Raw genomic sequence first — 13,884 nt, 5'->3', positions numbered from 1 at the left:
ATATAGAAGGATATATAGAAGGATATATAGAAGGATATACAGAAGGATATACAGAAGGATATATAGATGGATATATAGAAGGATATACAGAAGGATATATAGAAGGATATATAGAAGGATATATAGAAGGATGGCAGCACACTAAACAATTTTACAATCAATATAACTGTACTGACTACTGCTGTGTCCAGTTATATACACCTGCTGAATTTTGGTGATCCGTGGCATTAAGGAGACATTAGTACCTAACCTGTCTTCACTCTGTGGTTGCTGCTGTGCTTCCTACTATAGTGTCAGCGCTGTACTGCGCTATAGCTCATCAACCTTTCTCTTTCTGTTCATAATCTAGTCTCTTGTGTCTGGGCAAGGCTGGCAAAACACGGTAAGCGGGGTAAGCAAGGTGCAGAGGGAGGGGTCAAGGCGCCATGCCAGAGAGGCGCTTCCCCCGCCTGCCTTACCCACTGTCCACCAGCCCAGCTAAAAAAAAAAGAGACTGGCGGCGCCTGGCACTCTCCCCCCTGCTCCACATGTTGCTCCCTGCTCACTGCCAGTGTCGGGCGTGACATCATCACCACCAGACGCTGTCACTGAGGAGTCACACAATGAGCAGCACCGAAGACATGAAGACAGAGGAAGAAGAGGAGGAAATCATAAAGGTAAGTGAAACAGAGAGGACGGTGCAATAATGAAGGGGGGGGGGCAGTGCAAGAATGAAGGGGGGGGGGCAGTGCAAGAATGAAGGGGGGGGCAGTGCAAGAATGAAGGGGGGGCAGTGCAAGAATGAAGGGGGGGGGGGGCAGTGCAAGAATGAAGGGGGGGGGCAGTGCAAGAATGAAGGGGGGGCAGTGCAAGAATGAAGGGGGGGGCAGTGGAAGAATGAAGGGGGGGCAGTGCAAGAATGAAGGGGGGGGGCAGTGCAAGAATGAAGGGGGGGCAGTGCAAGAATGAAGGGGGGGGCAGTGGAAGAATGAAGGGGGGGGCAGTGGAAGAATGAAGGGGGGGGCAGTGCAAGAATGAAGGGGGGGGGCAGTGGAAGAATGAAGGAGGGAAACAGTGTGATAATGAAAGGGGGTGAAACAGGTCACAATGTGATGAACAGACAAAAGTGTGATGAAAGAGGGGGCACAATTAGATATTGAGGGGGGGGGGCACAGTGTGATGAATTTGCCAAAAATGAAATTTTTTGTGACAAAGAATACATTTTCTAAATTTATACTATTTATCTAACAATAAATGTTCACTGTTTACTGTATTTATTTGTATTACTCTATTTATCAAAGTTTATTGTGTGATTTGTATTAGAAGAAGAAAAGCATTTTTGAATGAACAAATAATTTATAAAAGAGGAGGGCGCAAATGTATTTTTTTGCAGAGGGGCACCAGACCTGCTCACACCGGCCCTGTGTCCGGGTCACCACAGGTGTCAGTGCTGAACTTCTTCTAACTTATGGACTTCGTTGCCAGTAATTATTGATCCGATTGTGAGTACATGTTTCTGCGAGCAATGGGGCTGAGTGCTGTTGTAGCTTGTTCATTTCATGGACAGTGATTTCTTATATTTTATTGTAATAGTTCTGTACCTTCCTGTAGGATTTCAGCTTCCATCTGCATTGGGACCTATTATCAACATTCCGAGTCTGTGAGTACATTCCGTTGGATCCAGTACTAACATGAACGTATGTGGTGACCAGCAGGAACTTGTATTATGTGCTGCTAGTTACAGGAAATCCAAATTGTGATGTATATATAGCTATATGTATATTTCTACATGTTGGTAATTGCACTATGACTCAATTGTACTTCAGGCCTATTATACTTCAGGTCTGTTCTATATCATGAAAGGAGTATTGGAAATGACCTGCTATTCAAATTAAAAACTGAGGGCCTGATTCATTAAGGATCTTAACTTGAGGAACTTCTTATTTCAGTCTCCTGGACAAAACCATGTTACAATGCAAGGGGTGCAAATTAGTTTTCTGTTTTGCATATAAGTTAAATACTGACTGTTTTTTCATGTAGCACTAAAAATCGGCCCTGGCACTGAAATCACACAGACCATCTGCTCTGAGCTCCATGCAAAGTATTGGTGCACGCTGATGGGCCATTGCAGGGCGTCATGAACCATAACCACAAACATATGTATCACGCTTGGAATTCTGCCCAAACCAATGCAAAGCAAACACGTCTCTGTGTGCTGGCCGTCAGAGCACCAGGAAAATCCATAATATCATATACATCTTACTTTTTAATTTGGTTTCATTACTTGTATCTCAAAGTACATACACAAACTTGGGGTGTGATGAATGCGGACTCTGGACTTCTTCTTCTACTCCCAGCACTTGTTGTCTTCGCATATTGGCGATTTGCTAAAATCAGATCTTTAATACTTTCACCACCATCATCAGCAGCAGCTATTTATATAGCGCCATTAATTCCGCAGCGCTGTACAGAGAACTCACTGACATCAGTCCCTGCCCCATTGAAGCTTACAGTCTAAATTCCCTAACATACACACACACACACACACACACACACACACACACACACACAATAAACATAGACATATACATAAAATCATACATATAAATTGCTTGTAAGATCAAACAGATGAAATGAATAGAAGTTCGATTCATACAGGGTTTAAATAACCCATTAACAGTATGCTGTATATCATAACTAAAAGACCACATACAGTGATATCACTGGAATAATTGAAGTAATTCCTAATATTTTCCAAGACAATGTCTCCTAAAGTAAGAATAATTCAATGTCCGGTCCAATGTTAATATTATCAGCTAGACGGAAGAAACCACAGATAAAGTCTCTGAAAAGATATTCATTCTCCAATAATATCAGTATATATCTGAATGTGGATATTAGCAATATACTTGCAGTGTGTGATTTCCATGTGGAGAAAGTTCCTACGTCCGTCTCGGCGTCTGCCAGCTGACAACTCCGTTGTAGTGAGGTGCGCACCTCTTAGGACTCCGGATAGTAACAGTGTACCTGGAACAATGTTCCGCTTTGATGTTTAAGGACAAACTTATTCTTGGGTAATCTTGCTAGGCGATCCGTTATACCGCTAAGTTCAAAGACAGTATCAATCTGTGTGGTCTGATAGTATGAGCAGAGACGCGTTTCGTCCATTATCGATCACTAGTGATGATGATCGAGTATGCAAGCTTCAGTATGTGTTTGCGCTTTATATTCTACATATGTATTGGACATATCATGCAGTATATTGTCTGTTAGAGTAGAGTGCACCTAGACCCGTATTCAACAAGAGACGTATCTTCAGATCCGCACCTAGTTGAATACAGATGTGCGTATGCCAGATTTACATGCGTTTACAAAAAAATGCACTTTGCATTCATTTTGCATGCCTTAATGAATCTGTCCCTGTGTGACTATAATAGACAAGTTAACCCGTGCATGATACTCATGCATTCTAGTCAAATCAAGCTACTTAAGGTGTTAAAAAGGTTCTTATCATGCATTTGGGGCTAGCCCAGGCCTCCTCAGGGGAAGAGTGTTACTTCCCGACGTAAGCGCCCTTTTTTAACGTGGTTTTGTCCACATGTCATCACCTCATCATTCTTCTCCATCACCTCATCCTTCATCTTCATCGCCACATCCTTAATCTCCATCGTCTAACTGTTCTAAAACCTCTCGATACACAACGTTTCTGCTAAACACCTTATCGCTGTGCTCAATCAGTCTTCCTTGAAGGGCAGTATTCATAACCTGCACTTTCACATCACTGCTTCTCCGTACTCGTGAAAATGCAACATACAATTGTCCATGACCAAACACAGGCTCTGGTAAATAAATGCCCACATGGTCAAGAGTTTGACCCTGTGACTTGTTAATGGTCGTAGCAAATGCCGCCTTCAAAGGGAACTGCCACTGTCTTAGCTTAAACGGCAGTCCTGTTTTAGTTTGAGCCCTCAACTCATAAATTTAGCCTTTACTACCCCTCCCACGGGGGGAAGGGGGGATGATGGAAGTTAACTGACTTCACTATTATAATTTTTTTGTCAAATAATGTCAGTATACCAAATTTCAGGTCAATTGGATGAGCCCTTTCTGAGAAAATAGTTTTTTCCACACACACACACGCACACACACACACACTAACACACGCCGCTAGGCTTATATATATTAGATTATTAGAAACAGTGTTTCTAGGCTGGCCTGCCATCTTGTGGTCATTTGTCAAACTACAGATTTCTACAAGATTTTTTTTATAGGTTCCTTGCAAAGAATTTATAGTCTGTATTCTCAGAAATAACGGCTTTTGGACTGATTTAGAGTTGCATGTAAAGATCTTGGCACAAATTTGATGCACTGCATATGCAGCAACTACAAAGATCCCTGGATCACTGCAAGACACCTTGTTTTTGCATTAGTGTGACTTGATTGTTTGTCTAAAGCACATCAATGTGCACTCACTCCTTCTCTCTGCACTACGGTAGAAGCATCCGTACACCAGTGAACAAATAGAATATAACCATGACCAAGCTACGAAAACATAAAAATCAATGATTAAACATTGAATTTTCAAGAAAATATTGCAAATTAAATGGATTATATTAATGAAATTATCAATAATAAAGGTCAATGTTGAATCCCCTAAAATATGTATTCTAGCTCCATCTAGTGGTAATTAATTATAAATCACAGAAATATGTCTGAAGACTTTCATCTTAAGCAATTGTATATCTAACAAATTTGTGCAGATAATGGTATGGTGCCACCCAGCGATCAAAGATAAACTGTATAATCCATATGTTTGTTTAAACCCAGGGAATTATGTGCTTGAAAATGATTACTACAAAATAGCTCTCTCTGCAATAACTTTTATTACCCATCACTCACTTGATAATTCACTGGAAAATATTCTCAATCTATGGGATTAGAATGATGGTGGCATTTAAAGTTTTGTGTCCCTATATTGTCCCCTTGTGAAAGAAACTTACTCCTGTGTTCACCAACTCTCAATTTAAAAGGACTATTAGTATAACCCACCTTATGGCTAAGATTAAGTGCAGTTGTTGCAGAGCTGTGCTTGGTCCTCTGGCCGGGGGCTGAGATGGGGCGTTTAAAGCCCGGGACTAATGTGCTCCCAGAGTGGAGACCCGGGGGTGCCATACACCACAATTGGTGCACTTTGACACGTGATCTTATTGGCACCTAGCACGTTATACCACTTTCATTTCCCACCGCCTTCCTTTTACCTTGGCCTGTTGGCAGGGCGGGATTTTTTTTAATAAAAGCTCACCCATTAGGATGGGGTTGTACCCACTCGTCACTTAATTATTTATTTATTGCACCTCTTGTTTGTCACTATCACTTATTTGTTTTTTGCTTTACAGATTTTTTTGGGTAAGCTCTTATGGGCTTCATAGCCTGGAAGATCTAGGGTGGATTGGTGTTGTCCTGTGGTTCCTACCAGGGGAGGGCTGGCAAATTTTATCCCAGGGCTAAGTCTCAATTCAGCAGCCCATTAGGAGCATTTTAAAGGGAAAAAAAGCAGGTGGCCCACTGACCCAGCCCAAGGTAGCCCACTATGGGACAAGACCAGGGGCAGATGCCTTCCTGCCCCCCAGCCCAGCCTGCCCCTGGTTCCTACCCCCCTGAACCTCTCAGATGCCCTTCTTCTGGGATAGAGGAGCCCTTTCTCTTGGGAGAAGGGCCTGATGTTTGTATCCTTTTGTGTTTTTCACTTTTTTGGTGCACTAGAGCGCGAATGCACCGTTCCCTGGCTTTCAATTAAAAAAAATGAAATAAAAATTAGTATAACCTACATGAAAGGTGAACATATAGACATTAATGAATTTATGAGAAATTAAGTGTCACAATTCATAAAAACTAAAATCTTTATATGAATTACATTTCTAGGATCAACTAAATATTTTTGACATAGGAAGACTAAGTACATCTTCCACATGTATAACAGCCTATAGGTTTCTAAATATTGTTCAAATATAGATGTCAATGTATTCGGAGAGTAATCACATTCCCTAATATTTATGCAGTCACTTGAGATTAGTACACCTTCATGAGTACACGTTTCCCAGGATTCCTGTACTCTTCTCTTACTGGACTGCCAGAAAAGACTCCCACCAATTGCAGTATTTCAAATATTCCTGCATTAAAATATTCTCTCATTTTTTATGGCAATCTAAAAACCTCATATTGCCAGGAATAAATTGATCCTTGGGAGGTGGCAAGGGGGTATAGGACTACCAGATATACTATCATTCATAACTATTCCATTATATTTCAGATTGGCTTCTCTGCCAGGACTCCTACAGAATTCCAAAGCTGGAATCTGCAATCTTCTATCCATACTCACCAGCCGTCCTTCTTCACATGCCTAGATCCTCAATACCCTTTCAAGCTTATAACAACATTTTATTCAAAGACAATTATAAAGCATGGACCCAAATTATTCAGGAATAAGGCAGGAATTACAGATACTCTAAGTTCTTTACAATATGGGGAAACCCCACTTTCCCCCCAAGGATTAGAAAATGCTAACTTCCTAAACTGGAAAAACAAAGGAGTAGCTGCAATTAAAGATGGATTCCACCCGGGAGGCACATTACATTTTTTAAAAAAATTACGGGACAAAACCAACATTCCTAACACCCAATTGTTATGTTTTTGCAACTCCGACATTTTATATACTGACTAAGACCACTGGAAATTACCCAGGAAACCCCAAATAACTTATTACTATTATTATCCTTTATTTATAAGGCGCTACCAGGTTTACGAAGCACCGTACACACAGTACAAACAGTGGACCATGCAGGGTAAAACAGTACAGAACAATAAAGTAAAACCAAGACTCCAGTGAGGTTGGAGCAGTAGAAAAGGTATAGAGACAGGAGGGAAGAGGGCCCTGCTCATAAGAGCCTGCATCCTAAAGGGAGGGCAAACAGACAGCTGGCACAAAGGGAGTTAGAGGAGGGGAACAAGCGCAGGAGGCGCGAGGTGATGAGAGCGAGCATAGAGAGGAGCGAGGTGATGAGAGTGAGCATGGAGAGAGGAGCGAGATGATGAGGGCGAGCATGGAGAGAGAGGCGAGGTGATGAGAGCGAACATGGACAGATGAGTGAGGTAATGAGAGCGAACATGGAGAGAGGAGTGAGGTGATGAGAGCGAGCATGGAAAGAGGAGCGAGGTGATGAGAGCGAACATGGAGAGAGGAGCAAGGTGATGAGAGCGAGCATGAAGAGAGGAGCGAGGTGATGAGAGCGAGCATGGAGAGAGGAGCGAGGTGATGAGAGCGAACATGGAGAGAGGAGCGAGGTTATGAGAGCGAGCATGAAGAGAGGAGCGAGGTGATGAGAGCGAGCACGGAGAGAGGAGCGAGATGATGAGAGTGAGCATACAGAGGGGAGCGAGATGATGAAGAGTGAGCATGGAGAGAGGAGCGAGCTGATGAGAGCGAGCATGGAGAGAGGAGTGAGGTGATGAAAGAGAGCATGGAGAGAGGAGCAAGGAGATGAGAGCAAGCACAGAGAGAGGAGAGAGGAGCGCGGAAATGAGAGCGGGCATGGAGAGAGGAGCGAGGTGATGAGAGCGAGCATGGAGAGAGGAGCGAGGTGATGAGAGTGAGCATGGAGAGAGAAGCGAGGTGATGAGAGCGAGCATGAAGAGAGGAGCAAGGTGATGAGAGGGAGCATGGAGAGAGGAGCGAGGTGATGAGAGCGAGCATGGAGAGAGGAGAGAGGTGATGAGAGCGAACACGGAGAGAGGAGCGAGGTTATGAGAGCGAGCATGGAGAAAGGAGCGAGGTGATGAGAGCGAGCACGGAGAGAGGAGCGAGATGATGAGAGTGAGCATGGAGAGAGGAACGAACGACGAGATGAGAGCGAGCACGGAGAGAGGAGCGAGGTGATGAGAGCGAGCATAAAGAGAGGAGCGAGGTGATGAGAGCAAGCATGGAGAGAGGAGCGAGGTGATGAGAGCGAACATGGAGAGAGGAGCGAGGTGATGAGAGCGAGCATGGAGAGAGGAGCGAGGTGATTAGAGCGAACATGGAGAGAGGAGTGAGGTGATGAGAGCGAGCATGGAAAGAGGAGCGAGGTGATGAGAGCGAACATGGAGAGAGGAGCAAGGTTATGAGAGCGAGCACAGAGAGAGGAGCAAGGTGATGAGAGCGAGCATGAAGAGAGGAGCGAGGTGATGAGAGAGAAAATGGAGAGAGGAGCGAGATGATGAGAGCGAGCATGGAGAGAGGAGCGAGATGATGAGAGAGAGCATGGAGAGAGGAGCGAGGTGATGAGAGTGAGCAAGGAGAGAGGAGCGAGATGATGAGGGCAAGCATGGAGAGAGAAGCGAGGTGATGAGAGCGAACATGGACAGATGAGTGAGGTGATGAGAGCGAACATGGAGAGAGGAGTGAGGTGATGAGAGCGAGCATGGAAAGGGGAGTGAGGTGATGAGAGCTAGCACGGAGAGAGGAGCAAGATGATGAGAGTGAGCACGGAGAGAGAAGCGAGATGATGAGAGTGAGCATGGAGAGAGTAGCGAGCTGATTAGAGCGAGCATGGAGAGAGGAGCGAGGTGATGAAAGAGAGCATGGAGAGAGGAGCGAGGAGATGAGATCAAGCACAGAGAGAGGAGAGAGGAGCGCGGAAATGAGAGCGGGCATGGAGAGAGGAGCGAGGTGATGAGAGCGAGCATGGAGAGAGGAGCGAGGTGATGAGAGCGAGCATGGAGAGAGGAGCGAGATGATGAGAGTGAGCATGGAGAGATGAGCGAGGTAATGAGAACGAACATGGAGAGAGAAGCGAGGTGATGAGAGCGAGCATGGAAAGAGGAGCGAGGTGATGAGAGCTAACAAGGAGAGAGGAGCGAGGTTATGGGAGCGAGCACAAAGAGAGGAGCGAGGTGATGAGAGCGAGCACGGAGAGAGGAGCGAGATGATGAGAGTGAGCATGCAGAGGGGAGCGAGATGATGAAGAGTGAGCATGGAGAGAGGAGCGAGCTGATGAGAGCGAGCATGGAGAGAGGAGTGAGGTGATGAAAGAGAGCATGGAGAGAGGAGCAAGGAGATGAGAGCAAGCACAGAGAGAGGAGAGAGGAGCGCAGAAATGAGAGCGAGCATGGAGAGAGGAGAGAGGTGATGAGAGCGAACACAGAGAGAGGAGCGAGGTTATGAGAGCGAGCATGGAGAAAGGAGCGAGGTGATGAGAGTGAGCACGGAGAGAGGAGCGAGATGATGAGAGTGAGCATGGAGAGAGGAACGAACGAGGAGATGAGAGCGAGCACGGAGAGAGGAGCGAGGTGATGAGAGCGAGCATAAAGAGAGGAGCGAGGTGATGAGAGCAAGCATGGAGAGAGGAGCGAGGTGATGAGAGCGAACATGGAGAGAGGAGCGAGGTGATGAGAGCGAGCATGGAGAGAGGAGCGAGGTGATTAGAGCGAACATGGAGAGAGGAGTGAGGTGATGAGAGCGAGCATGGAAAGAGGAGCGAGGTGATGAGAGCGAACATGGAGAGAGGAGCAAGGTTATGAGAGCGAGCACAGAGAGAGGAGCAAGGTGATGAGAGCGAGCATGAAGAGAGGAGCGAGGTGATGAGAGAGAAAATGGAGAGAGGAGCGAGATGATGAGAGCGAGCATGGAGAGAGGAGCGAGATGATGAGAGAGAGCATGGAGAGAGGAGCGAGGTGATGAGAGTGAGCAAGGAGAGAGGAGCGAGATGATGAGGGCGAGCATGGAGAGAGAAGCGAGGTGATGAGAGCGAACATGGACAGATGAGTGAGGTGATGAGAGTGAACATGGAGAGAGGAGTGAGGTGATGAGAGCGAGCATGGAAAGGGGAGTGAGGTGATGAGAGCTAGCACGGAGAGAGAAGCGAGATGATGAGAGTGAGCATGGAGAGAGTAGCGAGCTGATTAGAGCGAGCATGGAGAGAGGAGCGAGGTGATGAAAGAGAGCATGGAGAGAGGAGCGAGGAGATGAGATCAAGCACAGAGAGAGGAGAGAGGAGCGCGGAAATGAGAGCGGGCATGGAGAGAGGAGTGAGGTGATGAGAGCGAGCATGGAGAGAGGAGCGAGGTGATGAGAGCGAGCATGGAGAGAGGAGCGAGATGATGAGAGTGAGCATGGAGAGATGAGCGAGGTAATGAGAACGAACATGGAGAGAGAAGCGAGGTGATGAGAGCGAGCATGGAAAGAGGAGCGAGGTGATGAGAGCTAACAAGGAGAGAGGAGCGAGGTTATGGGAGCGAGCACAAAGAGAGGAGCGAGGTGATGAGAGCGAGCACGGAGAGAGGAGCAAGGTGATGAGAGCGAGCATGGAGAGAGAAGCGAGGTGATGAGAGCGAGCATGAAGAGAGGAGCGAGGTGATGAGAGGGAGCATGGAGAGAGGAGCGAGGTGATGAAAGCAAGCATGGAGAGAGGAGCGAGGTGATGAGAGCGAACACGGAGAGAGGAGCGAGGTTATGAGAGCGAGCATGGAGAGAGGAGCGAGCACGGAGAGAGGAGCGAGACGATGAGAGCGAGCATGGAGAGAGGAACGAGGAGATGAGAGCGAGCATGGAGAGAGGAGCGAGGTGATGAGAGCGAACATGGAGAGAGGAGCGAGGTGATGAGAGCGAGCATGGAGAGAGGAGCGAGGTGATTAGAGCGAACATAGAGAGAGGAGTGAGGTGATGAGAGCGAGCATGGAAAGAGGAGCGAGGTGATGAGAGCGAACATGGAGAGAGGAGCAAGGTTATGAGAGCGAGCACAGAGAGAGGAGCAAGGTGATGAGAGCGAGCATGAAGAGAGGAGCGAGGTGATGAGAGAGAAAATGGAGAGAGGAGCGACATGATGAGAGCGAGCATGGAGAGAGGAGCGAGATGATGAGAGAGAGCATGGAGAGAGGAGCGAGGTGATGAGAGTGAGCAAGGAGAGAGGAGCGAGATGATGAGGGCGAGCATGGAGAGAGAAGCGAGGTGATGAGAGCGAACATGGACAGATGAGTGAGGTGATGAGAGCGAACATGGAGAGAGGAGTGAGGTGATGAGAGCGAGCATGGAAAGGGGAGTGAGGTGATGAGAGCTAGCACGGAGAGAGGAGCAAGATGATGAGAGTGAGCACGGAGAGAGAAGCGAGATGATGAGAGTGAGCATGGAGAGAGTAGCGAGCTGATGAGAGCGAGCATGGAGAGAGGAGCGAGGTGATGAAAGAGAGCATGGAGAGAGGAGCGAGGAGATGAGATCAAGCACAGAGAGAGGAGAGAGGAGCGCGGAAATGAGAGCGGGCATGGAGAGAGGAGCGAGGTGATGAGAGCGAGCATGGAGAGAGGAGCGAGGTGATGAGAGCGAGCATGGAGAGAGGAGCGAGATGATGAGAGTGAGCATGGAGAGATGAGCGAGGTAATGAGAACGAACATGGAGAGAGAAGCGAGGTGATGAGAGCGAGCATGGAAAGAGGAGCAAGGTGATGAGAGCTAACAAGGAGAGAGGAGCGAGGTTATGGGAGCGAGCACAAAGAGAGGAACGAGGTGATGAGAGCGAGCACGGAGAGAGGAGCAAGGTGATGAGAGCGAGCATGGAGAGAGAAGCGAGGTGATGAGAGCGAGCATGAAGAGAGGAGCGAGGTGATGAGAGGGAGCATGGAGAGAGGAGCGAGGTGATGAAAGCGAGCATGGAGAGAGGAGCGAGGTGATGAGAGCGAACACGGAGAGAGGAGCGAGGTTATGAGAGCGAGCATGGAGAGAGGAGCGAGCACGGAGAGAGGAGCGAGACGATGAGAGCGAGCATGGAGAGAGGAACGAGGAGATGAGAGCGAGCATGGAGAGAGGAGCGAGGTGATGAGAGCGAGCATGGAGAGAGGAGCGAGGTAATGAGAGCGAGTATGGAGAGAGGAGCGAGGTGATGAGAGCGAGTATGGAGAGAGGAACGAGGAGATGAGAGCGAGCATGGAGAGAGGAGCGAGGTGATGAGAGCGAGCATGGAGAGAGGAGTGAGGTGATGAGAGCGAACATGGAAAGAGGAGCGAGATGATGAGAGCGAGCATGGAGAGAGGAGCGAGGTGATGAGAGCGAGCATGGAGTGAGGAGCGAGGTGATGAGAGCGAATAAGGAGAGAGGAGCGAGGTTATGAGAGCGAGCACGGAGAGAGGCGCGAGGTGATGAGAGCGAGCACGGAGAGAGAAGGGAGGTGATGAGAGCGAGCATGGAGATAGAAGCGAGGTGATGAGAGCGAGCATGAAGAGAGGAGCGAGGTGATGAGAGGGAGCATGGAGAGAGGAGCGAGGTGATGAGAGCGAGCATAGAGAGAGGAGCGAGGTGATGAGAGCGAACACGGAGAGAGGAGCGAGGTTATGAGAGCGAGCATGGAGAGAGGAGCGAGGTGATGAGAGCGAGCACGGAGAGAGGAGCGAGATGATGAGAGTGAGCATGGAGAGAGGAACGAGGAGATGAGAGCGAGCATGGAGAGAGGTGCGAGGTGATGAGAGCGAGCATGGAGAGAGGAGCGAGGTGATGAGAGCGAGCATGGAGAGAAGAGCGAGGTGATGAGAGCGAACATGGAGAGAGGAGCGAGGTGATGAGAGCGAACATGGAGGGAGGAGCGAGGTGATGAGAGCGAGCATGGAGAGAGGAGCGAGGTGATGAGAGCGAACACGGAGAGAGGAGTGAGATGATGAGAGCGAGCATGGAGAGAGGAGCGAGATGATGAGAGTGAGCATGGAGAGAGGAGCGAGGTGATGAGAGCGAGCATGGAAAGAGGAGCGAGGTAATGAGAGCGAACAAGGAGAGAGGAGCGAGGTTATGAGAGCGAGCACGGAGAGAGGAATGAGGTGATGAGAGCGAGCACGGAGAGGGAGCTGCGAGCTGAAATTCAGCGAGTAATTACCGTATTAACGGTATCATTTTTAGAGCGCTCGATTTTTGGTGATCAAAGGGGGGAATCACGCTTCTCTGTTTGGCATCCAGATGGGCGAGTCTAGGTTTGGTGGATGCTGGGAGAACGTTACCTGCCTGACTGCATTATGCTAACTGTGAAGTTTGGTGGAGGGGGGATAATGGTATGTGGCTGTGTTCAGGGTTTGGGCTAGGCCTCTTATCTCCGGTGAAGGGCAATCTTAATGCTTCAGCATACCAAGTCATTCTGGACAATGCTATGCTTCCAACTTTGTGACAGCAGTTTGGGGAAGGCCCTTTTCTATTCCAACATGACTGTGCCCCAGTGCACAAAGCAAGGACTACAAAGACATGGTTTGATGAGTTCGGTGTGGAAGAACTTGACTGGTCCGCAGAGAGCCCTGACCTCAACCCCATCGAACACCTTTGGGATGAACCTGAACGGAGCGACCCAGGCCTTCTCATCCAACATTAGTGCCCGACCTCATAAATGCTCTACAGAATGAATGGGCACAAATTCCCACAGAAACACAATAACATTTTGTGTAAAGCCTTCCAAGAAGAGTGGAAGCTGTTATTGATGCAAAAGGGGGACAAACTCCATATTAAAGTATATGTATTTGAATACATTACAGTCCCTGTTGGTGTAATGGTCAAGTGTCCGGATACTTTTGTCCATATAGTGTATAAACTTGAAAAACTCGGAGAGAACCTGATGCCCATCGCAGCACCAAGGGTCTGTGAATAAAATTGTGAATCAAAAGTAAAATAATTATGAGATGGTATAAGTTCAATAGAATCCAAAATAAAATCACAGTGTGCCGCTCTGAGTGAGTCATTCTGCTTTTTTCCACCACTGATATGCCTTGTTGATGTGAGATATTACATATATTCATAGACCAATTTCTGGTGAGCCTGCAGGGTTGAGATGCAGAGCTGTGTGATATATATATATATATATATATAAATATTGTATTACAGGATTAATAAAGAAGAGGATCCTCTAAAGTA

This window comes from Mixophyes fleayi, chromosome 2 (genome assembly GCF_038048845.1).
Source record: "Mixophyes fleayi isolate aMixFle1 chromosome 2, aMixFle1.hap1, whole genome shotgun sequence".
NCBI lineage: Eukaryota > Metazoa > Chordata > Amphibia > Anura > Limnodynastidae > Mixophyes > Mixophyes fleayi.
Note: the sequence above shows the minus strand (reverse complement) of the source record.